Source organism: Anopheles funestus, chromosome 3RL (genome assembly GCF_943734845.2).
Source record: "Anopheles funestus chromosome 3RL, idAnoFuneDA-416_04, whole genome shotgun sequence".
NCBI classification, from domain to species: domain Eukaryota; kingdom Metazoa; phylum Arthropoda; class Insecta; order Diptera; family Culicidae; genus Anopheles; species Anopheles funestus.
Genome location: NC_064599.1, coordinates 20,044,379 through 20,059,334, shown reverse-complemented (window position 1 = coordinate 20,059,334; position 14,956 = coordinate 20,044,379). Strand labels below are relative to the sequence as shown.

At 34.0% G+C, this 14,956-nt stretch overlaps 1 long non-coding RNA gene across 6 annotated transcripts; it reads left to right on the top strand.

The window, feature by feature from the left end:
* Window positions 1–597: 597 nt before the first annotated feature.
* LOC125770358 (uncharacterized) lies at window positions 598–14,918 on the top strand. 6 transcript variants are annotated; one of them, XR_007419189.1, is made up of 3 exons: window positions 598–724; window positions 10,462–11,791; window positions 12,502–13,505. It is a non-coding gene; the product is annotated as an uncharacterized LOC125770358 (long non-coding RNA). The 6 variants fall into 6 exon arrangements; XR_007419188.1 differs by lacking the exon at window positions 598–724 and adding an exon at window positions 14,352–14,918 and having other exon boundaries at window positions 10,237–11,791; window positions 12,502–13,071; XR_007419190.1 differs by lacking the exon at window positions 598–724 and adding an exon at window positions 13,972–14,218 and having other exon boundaries at window positions 10,237–11,791; window positions 12,502–12,881.
* Window positions 14,919–14,956: the final 38 nt, after the last annotated feature.

Here is a 14,956-nt window from a genome sequence, read left to right as displayed (position 1 = left end):
GGGACGTGTGTTTCGCATGTTTAATTTCACTTCATCCGAAGAGAGAGCAAAATAAACATCACAATAATGCTGTTGTATATTTTAATTTCTTTGCGTACCGTTTAGTGTCTTTCCACGCATCAATATGAAAAAAAGTAAGAATAAATTCTAAACCAAAAATCACATTACTGTTGTTTGTCTCTTCTCGCTCGTTTAAATCTCCGTCTGTTAATACCGTCTGTTAGATACCGATCGAGTTATAGGCAAAACTTGATGCAAAAATGAGCCTTAGTAGATTAACAAATTTATAGATTTTTTCAATTTTTTTTATTATTTTTTATCTTTTTTTAAATTAAAACATTGTTAGAGTGAAAAGGAACTTATTGCAACAATTTCGCATTAAAATAAAACAAATTTTTAAATTTTGCTTAATTTCTCAAAAAAATGGCAAGGGGTAAGCCTTATGAAATATTCGAGTGGAAATTTTTTTAATTTTTTTTCTGATTTTTTATTCTTTTTTTAATTTAAAGCACTATTCAAATGAAAAGAAACTTATTGCAACAAATTCCCATCAAAATATATCACATTTAAATTTTTTGCTACACTGTTCAAAAATGAGGAAAATTTTACATTTTCTCAAACAGGGTATGGAACTTGGTTCCTCGAATAACTTCTGGCACAGACATCTAAGGGCATGGCTGTCCAAGAAGAAAATATAGCCATTGGTGCCATCTATCGACCACAGGTTAAAGATTGGCCATCCGTTGGATACCGCCGGAGTTATAGGCAAAACTTGGTGCAAAAATGAAGAAAATTTTACATTTTCTCAAACAGGGTATGGAACTTGGTTCCTCGAATAACTTCTGCCACAGACATCTGAGAGCATGGCTGTCCAAGTAGAAAATGTAGCCATTGGTGCCATCTATCGACCACAGGTTAAAGATTGGCGATCCGTTGGATACCGACCGAGTTATAGGCAAAATTTGGTGCAAAAATGAAGAAAATTTTACATTTTCTCAAACAGGGTATGGAACTTGGTTCCTCGAATAACTTCTGCCACAGACATCTGAGAGCATGGCTGTCCAAGAAGAAAATGTAGCCATTGGTGCCATCTATCGACCACAGGTTAAAGTTTGGCGATCCGTTTTATACCGACAGAGTTATAGGCAAAATTTGGTGCAAAAATGAGAAAAATTTTCATTTTTTTTTGAATTTTTTGAATTTTTTATTTTTTTTTCACTCTTTTTTTATTTCAAGCAATATTAGAGTGTAAAGAAACTCATTGCAACCCATTGGCATTAAAATAAAACAATTTTATTTTTTTTGCAAAATTTCCCAAAAAAATCGTAAGGGGTAAGCCTTATGAAATTTTTGAGTGGAAAATTTTTTTGAAATTTTTTTCTGATTTTTTATTCTTTTTTTAATTTAAAGCACTATTTAAGTGAAAAGAAACTTATTGCAACAAATTCCCATCAAAATATATCACATTTAAAATTTTTGCTACATTGCTCAAAAATGAGGAAAATTTTACATTTTCTCAAACAGGGTATGGAACTTGGTTCCTCGAATAACTTCTGGCACAGACATCTGAGAGCATGGCTGTCCAAGAAGAAAATGTAGCCATTGGTGCCATCTATCGACCACAGGTTAAAGATTGGCGATCCGTTGGATACCGACCGATTTATAGGCAAAACTTGGTGCAAAAATGAAGAAAATTTTACATTTTCTCAAACAGGGTATGGAACTTGGTTCCTCGAATAACTTCTGCCACAGACATCTGAGAGCATGGCTGTCCAAGAAGAAAATGTAGCCATTGGTGCCATCTATCGACCACAGGTTAAAGTTTGGCGATCCGTTTTATACCGACAGAGTTATAGGCAAAATTTGGTGCAAAAATGAGAAAAATTTTCATTTTTTTTGAATTTTTTGAATTTTTTATTTTTTTTCACTCTTTTTTTATTTCAAGCAATATTAGAGTGTAAAGAAACTCATTGCAACCCATTGGCATTAAAATAAAACAATTTTATTTTTTTTGCAAAATTTCCCAAAAAAATCGTAAGGGGTAAGCCTTATGAAATTTTTGAGTGGAAAATTTTTTTGAAATTTTTTTCTGATTTTTTATTCTTTTTTTAATTTAAAGCACTATTTAAGTGAAAAGAAACTTATTGCAACAAATTCCCATCAAAATATATCACATTTAAAATTTTTGCTACATTGCTCAAAAATGAGGAAAATTTTACATTTTCTCAAACAGGGTATGGAACTTGGTTCCTCGAATAACTTCTGGCACAGACATCTGAGAGCATGGCTGTCCAAGAAGAAAATGTAGCCATTGGTGCCATCTATCGACCACAGGTTAAAGATTGGCGATCCGTTGGATACCGACCGATTTATAGGCAAAACTTGGTGCAAAAATGAAGAAAATTTTACATTTTCTCAAACAGGGTATGGAACTTGGTTCCTCGAATGACTTCTGGCACAGACATCTAAGGGCATGGCTGTCCAAGAAGAAAATGTAGCCATTGGTGCCATCTATCGACCACAGGTTAAAGTTTGGCGATCCAATTTATACCGACCGAGTTATAGGCAAAATTTGGTGCAAAAATGAGAAAAATTTTCATTTTTTTTTAATATTTTGATTTTTTTATTATTTTTCACTCTTTTTTTATTTCAAGCATTATTAGAGTGTAAAGAAACTCATTGCAACCCATTGGCATTAAAATAAAACAATTTAATTTTTTTTGCAAAATTTTCCAAAAAAATCGTAAGGGGTAAGCCTTATGAAATTTTCGAGTAGAAAATTTTTTTGAAATTTTTTTCTGATTTTTTATTCTTTTTTTAATTTAAAGCACTATTTAAGTGAAAAGAAACTTATTGCAACAAATTCCCATCAAAATATATCACATTTAAAATTTTTGCTACATTGCTCAAAAATGAGGAAAATTTTACATTATCTCAAACAGGGTATGGAACTTGGATCCTCGAATAACTTCTGGCACAGACATCTAAGGGCATGGCTGTCCAAGAAGAAAATGTAGCCATTGGTGCCATCTATCGACCACAGGTTAAAGTTTGGCGATCCGTTGGATACCGACCGAGTTATAGGCAAAATTTGGTGCAAAAATGAGAAAAATTTTCATTTTTTTTTAATTTTTTGATTTTTTTTAGTATTTTTCACTCTTTTTTTTATTTCAAGCATTATTAGAGTGTAAAGAAACTCATTGCAACCCATTGGCATTAAAATAAAACAATTTAATTTTTTTTGCAAAATTTCCCAAAAAAATCGTAAGGGGTAAGCCTTATCAAATTTTCGAGTGGAAAATTTTTTTGAAATTTTTTTCTGATTTTTTATTCTTTTTTTAATTTAAAGCACTATTTAAGTGAAAAGAAACTTATTGCAACAAATTCCCATCAAAATATATCACATTTAAAATGTTTGCTACATTGCTCAAAAATGAGGAAAATTTTACATTTTCTCAAACAGGGTATGGAACTTGGTTCCTCGATAAACTTCTGGAACAGACATCTAAGGGCATGGCTGTCCAAGAAGAAAATGTAGCCATTGGTGCCATCTATCGACCACAGGTTAAAGTTTGGCGATCCGTTGGATACCGACCGAGTTATAGGCAAAACTTGGTGCAATGAAGAAAATTTTATATTTTCTCAAACAGGGTATGGAACTTGGTTCCTCGAATGACTTCTGGCACAGACATCTGAGAGCATCGCTGTCCAAGAAGAAAATGTAGCCATTGGTGCCATCTATCGACCACAGGTTAAAGTTTGGCGATCCGTTGGATACCGACCGAGTTATAGGCAAAATTTGGTGCAAAAATGAGAAAAATTTTCATTTTTTTTTAATTTTTTGAATTTTTTATTTTTTTTCACTCTTTTTTTATTTCAAGCATTATTAGAGTGTAAAGAAACTCATTGCAACCCATTGGCATTAAAATAAAACAATTTAATTTTTTTTGCAAAATTTTCCAAAAAAATCGTAAGGGGTAAGCCTTATGAAATTTTCGAGTGGAAATTTTTTTTGAAATTTTTTTCTGATTTTTTATTCTTTTTTTAATTTAAAGCACTATTTAAGTGAAAAGAAACTTATTGCAACAAATTCCCATCAAAATATATCACATTTAAAATGTTTGCTACATTGCTCAAAAATGAGGAAAATTTTACATTTTCTCAAACAGGGTATGGAACTTGGTTCCTCGATAAACTTCTGGCACAGACATCTAAGGGTATGGCTGTCCAAGAAGAAAATGTAGCCATTGGTGCCATCTATCAACCACAGGTTAAAGTTTGGCGATCCGTTGGATACCGACCGAGTTATAGGCAAAACTTGGTGCAAAAATGAAGAAAATTTTATATTTTCTCAAACAGGGTATGGAACTTGGTTCCTCGAATGACTTCTGGCACAGACATCTGAGAGCATCGCTGTCCAAGAAGAAAATGTAGCCATTGGTGCCATCTATCGACCACAGGTTAAAGATATGCGATTCGTTGGATACCGACCGAGTTATAGGCAAAATTTGGTGCAAAAATGAGAAAAATTTTCATTTTTTTTAATTTTTTTAATTTTTTATTATTTTGCACTCTTTTTTTTATTTCAAGCATTATTAGAGTGTAAAGAAACTCATTGCAACCCATTGGCATTAAAAAAAAACAATTTAAGTTTTTTTGCAAAATTTCCCAAAAAAATCGTAAGGGGTAAGCCTTATGAAATTTTTGAGTGGAAAATTTTTTTGAATTTTTTTTCTGATTTTTTATTCTTTTTTTAATTTAAAGCACTATTTAAGTGAAAAGAAACTTATTGCAACAAATTCCCATCAAAATATATCACATTTAAAATTTTTGCTACATTGCTCAAAAATGAGGAAAATTTTACATTTTCTCAAACAGGGTATGGAACTTGGTTCCTCGAATAACTTCTGGCACAGACATCTGAGAGCATGGCTGTCCAAGAAGAAAATGTAGCCATTGGTGCCATCTATCGACCACAGGTTAAAGTTTGGCGATCCGTTGGATACCGAACGAGTTATAGGCAAAACTTGGTACAAAAATGAAGAAAATTTTACATTTTCTCAAACAGGGTATGGAACTTGGTTCCTCGAATAACTTCTGCCACAGACATCTGAGAGCATGGCTGTCCAAGAAGAAAATGTAGCCATTGGTGCCATCTATCGACCACAGGTTAAAGTTTGGCGATCCGTTTTATACCGACAGAGTTATAGGCAAAATTTGGTGCAAAAATGAGAAAAATTTTCATTTTTTTTTAATTTTTTGATTTTTTTATTATTTTTCACTCTTTTTTTATTTCAAGCATTATTAGAGTGTAAAGAAACTCATTGCAACCCATTGGCATTAAAATAAAACAATTTTATTTTTTTTGCAAAATTTCCCAAAAAAATCGTAAGGGGTAAGCCTTATGAAATTTTCGAGTGAAAAATTTTTTTGAAATTTTTTTCTGATTATTTATTCTTTTTTTAATTTAAAGCACTATTTAAGTGAAAAGAAACTTATTGCAACAAATTCCCATCAAAATATATCACATTTAAAATGTTTGCTACATTGCTCAAAAATGAGGAAAATTTTACATTTTCTCAAACAGGGTATGGAACTTGGTTCCTCGATAAACTTCTGGAACAGACATCTAAGGGCATGGCTGTCCAAGAAGAAAATGTAGCCATTGGTGCCATCTATCGACCACAGGTTAAAGATTGGCGATCCGTTGGATACCGACCGATTTATAGGCAAAACTTGGTGCAAAAATGAAGAAAATTTTACATTTTCTCAAACAGGGTATGGAACTTGGTTCCTCGAATAACTTCTGCCACAGACATCTCAGAGCATGGCTGTCCAAGAAGAAAATGTAGCCATTGGTGCCATCTATCGACCACAGGTTAAAGTTTGGCGATCCGTTTTATACCGACAGAGTTATAGGCAAAATTTGGTGCAAAAATGAGAAAAATTTTCATTTTTTTTGAATTTTTTGAATTTTTTATTTTTTTTCACTCTTTTTTTATTTCAAGCAATATTAGAGTGTAAAGAAACTCATTGCAACCCATTGGCATTAAAATAAAACAATTTTATTTTTTTTGCAAAATTTCCCAAAAAAATCGTAAGGGGTAAGCCTTATGAAATTTTTGAGTGGAAAATTTTTTTGAAATTTTTTTCTGATTTTTTATTCTTTTTTTAATTTAAAGCACTATTTAAGTGAAAAGAAACTTATTGCAACAAATTCCCATCAAAATATATCACATTTAAAATTTTTGCTACATTGCTCAAAAATGAGGAAAATTTTACATTTTCTCAAACAGGGTATGGAACTTGGTTCCTCGAATAACTTCTGGCACAGACATCTGAGAGCATGGCTGTCCAAGAAGAAAATGTAGCCATTGGTGCCATCTATCGACCACAGGTTAAAGATTGGCGATCCGTTGGATACCGACCGATTTATAGGCAAAACTTGGTGCAAAAATGAAGAAAATTTTACATTTTCTCAAACAGGGTATGGAACTTGGTTCCTCGAATAACTTCTGCCACAGACATCTGAGAGCATGGCTGTCCAAGAAGAAAATGTAGCCATTGGTGCCATCTATCGACCACAGGTTAAAGTTTGGCGATCCGTTTTATACCGACAGAGTTATAGGCAAAATTTGGTGCAAAAATGAGAAAAATTTTCATTTTTTTTTAATTTTTTGAATTTTTTATTTTTTTTCACTCTTTTTTTATTTCAAGCAATATTAGAGTGTAAAGAAACTCATTGCAACCCATTGGCATTAAAATAAAACAATTTTATTTTTTTTGCAAAATTTCCCAAAAAAATCGTAAGGGGTAAGCCTTATGCAATTTTTGAGTGGAAAATTTTTTTGAAATTTTTTTCTGATTTTTTATTCTTTTTTTAATTTAAAGCACTATTTAAGTGAAAAGAAACTTATTGCAACAAATTCCCATCAAAATATATCACATTTAAAATTTTTGCTACATTGCTCAAAAATGAAGAAAATTTTACATTTTCTCAAACAGGGTATGGAACTTGGTTCCTCGAATAACTTCTGGCACAGACATCTGAGAGCATGGCTGTCCAAGAAGAAAATGTAGCCATTTGTGCCATCTATCGACCACAGGTTAAAGATTGGCGATCCGTTGGATACCGACCGATTTATAGGCAAAACTTGGTGCAAAAATGAAGAAAATTTTACATTTTCTCAAACAGGGTATGGAACTTGGTTCCTCGAATAACTTCTGGCACAGACATCTAAGGGCATGGCTGTCCAAGAAGAAAATGTAGCCATTGGTGCCATCTATCGACCACAGGTTAAAGTTTGGCGATCCAATTTATACCGACCGAGTTATAGGCAAAATTTGGTGCAAAAATGAGAAAAATTTTCATTTTTTTTTAATTTTTTGATTTTTTTATTATTTTTCACTCTTTTTTTATTTCAAGCATTATTAGAGTGTAAAGAAACTCATTGCAACCCATTGGCATTAAAATAAAACAATTTTATTTTTTTTTGCAAAATTTCCCAAAAAAATCGTAAGGGGTAAGCCTTATGAAATTTTCGAGTGGAAAATTTTTTTGAAATTTTTTTCTGATTTTTTATTCTTTTTTTAATTTAAAGCACTATTTAAGTGAAAAGAAACTTATTGCAACAAATTCCCATCAAAATATATCACATTTAAAATTTTTGCTACATTGCTCAAAAATGAGGAAAATTTTACATTTTCTCAAACAGGGTATGGAACTTGGTTCCTCGAATAACTTCTGGCACAGACATCTGAGAGCATGGCTGTCCAAGAAGAAAATGTAGCCATTGGTGCCATCTATCGACCACAGGTTAAAGTTTGGCGATCCGTTGGATACCGAACGAGTTATAGGCAAAACTTGGTACAAAAATGAAGAAAATTTTACATTTTCTCAAACCGGGTATGGAACTTGGTTCCTCGAATAACTTCTGGCACAGACATCTGAGAGCATGGCTGTGCAAGAAGAAAATGTAGCCATTGGTGCCATCTATCGACCACAGGTTAAAGTTTGGCGATCCGTTTTATACCGACCGAGTTATAGGCAAAATTTGGTGCAAAAATGAGAAAAATTTTCATTTTTTTTTAATTTTTTGAATTTTTTATTTTTTTTCACTCTTTTTTTTATTTCAAGCATTATTAGAGTGTAAAGAAACTCATTGCAACCCATTGGCATTAAAATAAAACAATTTAATTTTTTTTGCAAAATTTTCCAAAAAAATCGTAAGGGGTAAGCCTTATGAAATTTTCGAGTGGAAAATTTTTTTGAAATTTTTTTCTGATTTTTTATTCTTTTTTTAATTTAAAGCACTATTTAAGTGAAAAGAAACTTATTGCAACAAATTCCCATCAAAATATATCACATTTAAAATTTTTGCTACATTGCTCAAAAATGAGGAAAATTTTACATTATCTCAAACAGGGTATGGAACTTGGATCCTCGAATAACTTCTGGCACAGACATCTAAGGGCATGGCTGTCCAAGAAGAAAATGTAGCCATTGGTGCCATCTATCGACCACAGGTTAAAGTTTGGCGATCCGTTGGATACCGACCGAGTTATAGGCAAAATTTGGTGCAAAAATGAGAAAAATTTTCATTTTTTTTTAATTTTTTGAATTTTTTATTATTTTTCACTCTTTTTTTTATTTCAAGCATTATTAGAGTGTAAAGAAACTCATTGCAACCCATTGGCATTAAAATAAAACAATTTAATTTTTTTTGCAAAATTTCCCAAAAAAATCGTAAGGGGTAAGCCTTATCAAATTTTCGAGTGGAAAATTTTTTTGAAATTTTTTTCTGATTTTTTATTCTTTTTTTAATTTAAAGCACTATTTAAGTGAAAAGAAACTTATTGCAACAAATTCCCATCAAAATATATCACATTTAAAATGTTTGCTACATTGCTCAAAAATGAGGAAAATTTTACATTTTCTCAAACAGGGTATGGAACTTGGTTCCTCGATAAACTTCTGGAACAGACATCTAAGGGCATGGCTGTCCAAGAAGAAAATGTAGCCATTGGTGCCATCTATCTACCACAGGTTAAAGTTTGGCGATCCGTTGGATACCGACCGAGTTATAGGCAAAACTTGGTGCAATGAAGAAAATTTTATATTTTCTCAAACAGGGTATGGAACTTGGTTCCTCGAATGACTTCTGGCACAGACATCTGAGAGCATCGCTGTCCAAGAAGAAAATGTAGCCATTGGTGCCATCTATCGACCACAGGTTAAAGTTTGGCGATCCGTTGGATACCGACCGAGTTATAGGCAAAATTTGGTGCAAAAATGAGAAAAATTTTCATTTTTTTTTAATTTTTTGAATTTTTTATTTTTTTTCACTCTTTTTTTATTTCAAGCATTATTAGAGTGTAAAGAAACTCATTGCAACCCATTGGCATTAAAATAAAACAATTTAATTTTTTTTGCAAAATTTTCCAAAAAAATCGTAAGGGGTAAGCCTTATGAAATTTTCGAGTGGAAATTTTTTTTTAAATTTTTTTCTGATTTTTTATTCTTTTTTTAATTTAAAGCACTATTTAAGTGAAAAGAAACTTATTGCAACAAATTCCCATCAAAATATATCACATTTAAAATTTTTGCTACATTGCTCAAAAATGAGGAAAATTTTACATTTTCTCAAACAGGGTATGGAACTTGGTTCCTCGATAAACTTCTGGCACAGACATCTAAGGGTATGGCTGTCCAAGAAGAAAATGTAGCCATTGGTGCCATCTATCAACCACAGGTTAAAGTTTGGCGATCCGTTGGATACCGACCGAGTTATAGGCAAAACTTGGTGCAAAAATGAAGAAAATTTTATATTTTCTCAAACAGGGTATGGAACTTGGTTCCTCGAATGACTTCTGGCACAGACATCTGAGAGCATCGCTGTCCAAGAAGAAAATGTAGCCATTGGTGCCATCTATCGACCACAGGTTAAAGATATGCGATTCGTTGGATACCGACCGAGTTATAGGCAAAATTTGGTGCAAAAATGAGAAAAATTTTCATTTTTTTTTAATTTTTTTAATTTTTTATTATTTTGCACTCTTTTTTTTATTTCAAGCATTATTAGAGTGTAAAGAAACTCATTGCAACCCATTGGCATTAAAATAAAACAATTTAATTTTTTTGCAAAATTTCCCAAAAAAATCGTAAGGGGTAAGCCTTATGAAATTTTCCAGTGGAAATTTTTTTTGAAATTTTTTTCTGATTTTTTATTCTTTTTTTAATTTAAAGCACTATTTAAGTGAAAAGAAACTTATTGCAACAAATTCCCATCAAAATATATCACATTTAAAATTTTTGCTACATTGCTCAAAAATGAGGAAAATTTTACATTTTCTCAAACAGGGTATGGAACTTGGTTCCTCGAATAACTTGTGGCACAGACATCTGAGAGCATGGCCGTCCAAGAAGAAAATGTAGCCATTGGTGCCATCTATCGACCACAGGTTAAAGTTTGGCGATCCGTTGGATACCGACCGAGTTATAGGCAAAACTTGGTGCAAAAATGAAGAAAATTTTACATTTTCTCAAACAGGGTATGGAACTTGGTTCCTCGAATAACTTCTGGCACAGACATCTGAGAGCATGGCTGTCCAAGAAGAAAATGTAGCCATTGGTGCCTTCTATCGACCACAGGTTAAAGTTTGGCGATCCGTTGGATACCGACCGAGTTATAGGCGAAACTTGGTGCAAAAATGAAGAAAATTTTATATTTTCTCAAACAGGGTATGGAACTTGGTTCCTCGAATAATTTCTGGCACAGACATCTGAGAGCATGGCTGTCCAAGAAGAAAATGTAGCCATTGGTGCCATCTATCGACCACAGGTTAAAGTTTGGCGATCCGTTGGATACCGACCGAGTTATAGGCAAAACTTGGTGCAAAAATGAAGAAAATTTTACATTTTCTCAAACAGGGTATGGAACTTGGTTCCTCGAATAACTTCTGGCACAGACATCTGAGAGCATGGCCGTCCAAGAAGAAAATGTAGCCATTGGTGCCATCTATCGACCACAGGTTAAAGTTTGGCGATCCGTTGGATACCGACCGAGTTATAGGCAAAACTTGGTGCAAAAATGAAGAAAATTTTACATTTTCTCAAACAGGGTATGGAACTTGGTTCCTCGAATAACTTCTGGCACAGACATCTGAGAGCATGGCTGTCCAAGAAGAAAATGTAGCCATTGGTGCCATCTATCGACCACAGGTTAAAGTTTGGCGATCCGTTGGATACCGACCGAGTTATAGGCAAAACTTGGTGCAAAAATGAAGAAAATTTTACATTTTCTCAAACAGGGTATGGAACTTGGTTCCTCGAATAACTTGTGGCACAGACATCTGAGGGCATGGCCGTCCAAGAAGAAAATGTAGCCATTGGTGCCATCTATCGACCACAGGTTAAAGTTTGGCGATCCGTTGGATACCGACCGAGTTATAGGCAAAACTTGGTGCAAAAATGAAGAAAATTTTACATTTTCTCAAACAGGATATGGAACTTGGTTCCTCGAATAACTTGTGGCACAGACATCTGAGGGCATGGCCGTCCAAGAAGAAAATGTAGCCATTGGTGCCATCTATCGACCACAGGTTAAAGTTTGGCGATCCGTTGGATACCGACCGAGTTATAGGCAAAACTTGGTGCAAAAATGAAGAAAATTTTACATTTTCTCAAACAGGGTATGGAACTTGGTTCCTCGAATAACTTGTGGCACAGACATCTGAGGGCATGGCCGTCCAAGAAGAAAATGTAGCCATTGGTGCCATCTATCGACCACAGGTTAAAGTTTGGCGATCCGTTGGATACCGACCGAGTTATAGGCAAAACTTGGTGCAAAAATGAAGAAAATTTTACATTTCCTCAAACAGGGTATGGAACTTGGTTCCTTGAATAACTTCTGGCACAGACATCTGAGAGCATGGCTGTCCAAGAAGAAAATGTAGCCATTGGTGCCATCTATCGACCACAGGTTAAAGTTTGGCGATCCGTTGGATACCGACCGAGTTATAGGCAAAATTTGGTGCAAAAATGAGAAAAATTTTCATTTTTTTTTAATTTTTTGAATTTTTTATTATTTTTCACTCTTTTTTTTATTTCAAGCGTTATTAGAGTGTAAAGAAACTCATTGCAACCCATTGGCATTAAAATAAAACAATTTAATTTTTTTTGCAAAATTTCCCAAAAAAATCGTAAGGGGTAAGCCTTATGAAATTTTCGAGTGGAAATTTTTTTTGAAATTTTTTTCTGATTTTTTATTCTTTTTTCAATTTAAAGCACTATTTAAGTGAAAAGAAACTTATTGCAACAAATTCCCATCAAAATATATCACATTTAAAATTTTTGCTACATTGCTCAAAAATGAGGAAAATTTTACATTTTCTCAAACAGGGTATGGAACTTGGTTCCTCGATAAACTTCTGGCACAGACATCTAAGGGTATGGCTGTCCAAGAGGAAAATGTAGCCATTGGTGCCATCTATCGACCACAGGTTAAAGTTTGGCGATCCGTTGGATACCGACCGAGTTATAGGCAAAACTTGGTGCAAAAATGAAGAAAATTTTACATTTTCTCAAACAGGGTATGGAACTTGGTTCCTCGAATAACTTTTGGCACAGACATCTGAGGGCATGGCTGTCCAAGAAGAAAATGTAGCCATTGGTGCCATCTATCAACCACAGGTTAAAGTTTGGCGATCCGTTGGATACCGACCGAGTTATAGGCGAAACTTGGTGCAAAAATGAAGAAAATTTTATATTTTCTCAAACAGGGTATGGAACTTGGTTCCTCGAATAACTTGTGGCACAGACATCTGAGGGCATGGCCGTCCAAGAAGAAAATGTAGCCATTGGTGCCATCTATCGACCACAGGTTAAAGATTGGCGATCCGTTGGATACCGACCGAGTTATAGGCGAAACTTGGTGCAAAAATGAAGAAAATTTTACATTTTCTCAAACAGGGTATGGAACTTGGTTCCTCGAATAACTTGTGGCACAGACATCTGAGGGCATGGCCGTCCAAGAAGAAAATGTAGCCATTGGTGCCATCTATCGACCACAGGTTAAAGTTTGGCGATCCGTTGGATACCGACCGAGTTATAGGCGAAACTTGGTGCAAAAATGAAGAAAATTTTACATTTTCTCAAACAGGGTATGGAACTTGGTTCCTCGAATAACTTGTGGCACAGACATCTGAGGGCATGGCCGTCCAAGAAGAAAATGTAGCCATTGGTGCCATCTACCGACCACAGGTTAAAGTTTGGCGATCCGTTGGATACCGACCGAGTTATAGGCAAAACTTGGTGCAAAAATGAAGAAAATTTTACATTTCCTCAAACAGGGTATGGAACTTGGTTCCTTGAATAACTTCTGGCACAGACATCTGAGAGCATGGCTGTCCAAGAAGAAAATGTAGCCATTGGTGCCATCTATCGACCACAGGTTAAAGTTTGGCGATCCGTTGGATACCGACCGAGTTATAGGCAAAATTTGGTGCAAAAATGAGAAATATTTTCATTTTTTTTTAATTTTTTGAATTTTTTATTATTTTTCACTCTTTTTTTTATTTCAAGCGTTATTAGAGTGTAAAGAAACTCATTGCAACCCATTGGCATTAAAATAAAACAATTTAATTTTTTTTGCAAAATTTCCCAAAAAAATCGTAAGGGGTAAGCCTTATGAAATTTTCGAGTGGAAATTTTTTTTGAAATTTTTTTCTGATTTTTTATTCTTTTTTCAATTTAAAGCACTATTTAAGTGAAAAGAAACTTATTGCAACAAATTCCCATCAAAATATATCACATTTAAAATTTTTGCTACATTGCTCAAAAATGAGGAAAATTTTACATTTTCTCAAACAGGGTATGGAACTTGGTTCCTCGATAAACTTCTGGCACAGACATCTAAGGGTATGGCTGTCCAAGAGGAAAATGTAGCCATTGGTGCCATCTATCGACCACAGGTTAAAGTTTGGCGATCCGTTGGATACCGACCGAGTTATAGGCAAAACTTGGTGCAAAAATGAAGAAAATTTTACATTTTCTCAAACAGGGTATGGAACTTGGTTCCTCGAATAACTTTTGGCACAGACATCTGAGGGCATGGCTGTCCAAGAAGAAAATGTAGCCATTGGTGCCATCTATCAACCACAGGTTAAAGTTTGGCGATCCGTTGGATACCGACCGAGTTATAGGCGAAACTTGGTGCAAAAATGAAGAAAATTTTATATTTTCTCAAACAGGGTATGGAACTTGGTTCCTCGATAAACTTCTGGAACAGACATCTAAGGGCATGGCTGTCCAAGAAGAAAATGTAGCCATTGGTGCCATCTATCGACCACAGGTTAAAGATTGGCGATCCGTTGGATACCGACCGATTTATAGGCAAAACTTGGTGCAAAAATGAAGAAAATTTTACATTTTCTCAAACAGGGTATGGAACTTGGTTCCTCGAATAACTTGCGGCACAGACATCTGAGGGCATGGCCGTCCAAGAAGAAAATGTAGCCATTGGTGCCATTGGAGTTATAGGCAAAATTTGATGCAAAAATGAGCCTTAGGAAATTGACAAATTTATAGAATTTTTTGGGAAATGTTCACGAGATGAGATTTTTTTCGAATTAACAGCCATTCTTCTGTTTTAAAAATAGTATTTACATTCATAATAATTATATAGAACTCGTACGTACTTTAAAAAATAGAAAGCACTCGATTTTTTATAAACTTTACAATATTCAATGACACTCAACCGATCTAATTTTTGAATTTGTATTTGTTTAAGCAAACTACTTACCTTGCTATTACAAAAAATTGACATGACGTCAAATCGCGTTTCGAATAGCGATTTTTCACTGAAAATACACGTATAGCGACTCTTCACAATTTTTTTTATATGGAGTTTCGCAAAAAAAATTTCTGTCTCGCGTTCGCAAACGCAACAATTGCTAA